Source organism: Tenrec ecaudatus, chromosome 11 (genome assembly GCF_050624435.1).
Source record: "Tenrec ecaudatus isolate mTenEca1 chromosome 11, mTenEca1.hap1, whole genome shotgun sequence".
NCBI lineage: Eukaryota > Metazoa > Chordata > Mammalia > Afrosoricida > Tenrecidae > Tenrec > Tenrec ecaudatus.
Genome location: NC_134540.1, coordinates 86185033 through 86185935, shown reverse-complemented (window position 1 = coordinate 86185935; position 903 = coordinate 86185033). Strand labels below are relative to the sequence as shown.

General features: G+C 48.7%; 1 non-coding gene across 1 annotated transcript; it reads right to left on the bottom strand.

The window, feature by feature from the left end:
* Positions 1-376: 376 nt before the first annotated feature.
* Positions 377-541, bottom strand: LOC142461754 (U1 spliceosomal RNA). Its single transcript, XR_012786953.1, has one exon. It is a non-coding gene; the product is annotated as a U1 spliceosomal RNA (small nuclear RNA).
* Between the last annotated feature and the right edge of the window lie 362 nt (positions 542-903).

The following is a 903-nucleotide window of genomic DNA, read 5'->3' as shown; positions in this document are numbered from 1 at the left end:
GATCTTGGACAGGCTCCCTGAGTGGCTTTGCTTCCTCGAGGGCCCCAGGATTCGAACTGTTCCTGCTTCTGAGATAGAGCTCATTATAGCTAGGGAAATGGCAACCACACCAATCCCCTCTGTTGTGTTTTGTGCGCGCCCTATTTGCGCAGTGCCTCCCAACCGTTTGATGGGAGTCACAGGAATGTATGCACAAGAGCCGCCTTCAGACATTTCACTTCACCACGCTTCCCTGCCACTCTTATGCTCACCGCCCCTGCTTTTGCCCTTCCTGTTCTCCCTCTTAGATGTGACCTGGGTTTGCTTCTCTCTTGAAACTGTTCGCTTAAAGTTCCATTTATGGATTCCCAAAGATTAGTTTTTTTTGTTTTTTTAATAGGGGAGAGCGCGAACGCAGTCCCCCCACTACCACAAATTTTGCAGGCGAGTTTCCCGCATTTGGGGAAATCGCAGGGGTCAGCACACCCCAAGTGCAATGGGTGAGCCTCGTCCTGGGAAAACCACCTTCGTGATCATGGTGTCTCCCCTGCCAGGTAAGCATAACCCTCAGATTAGTTTATATCCCTCATAATGGGGGGTGAGGGAGCCCAGGTAGAGTAGTTATGCATTGGGCTGCTAATTGGCAAGATGAGCACTTCAAAACTGCTGGCTGCTCACTGGGAGAAAGATGGGGCTCTCTGCTACTGGGAAGAGTTACAGGCTCAGAAACCCACAGGGGCAGTTCAGCCCTGTCCTATGAGGTTGCTATGAATCAGCATCGACACGATGACCATGAGTTTGCTTTCATTTTTGGTTTATACTGGATGTTATAATCCATTTGGAAATAAGCTCTTCTTTATTCTATCAACGAGACCATAGCAGTGTAGGGCATGTTCTAAACCTAATCTGAGTTATCGAAAGTGA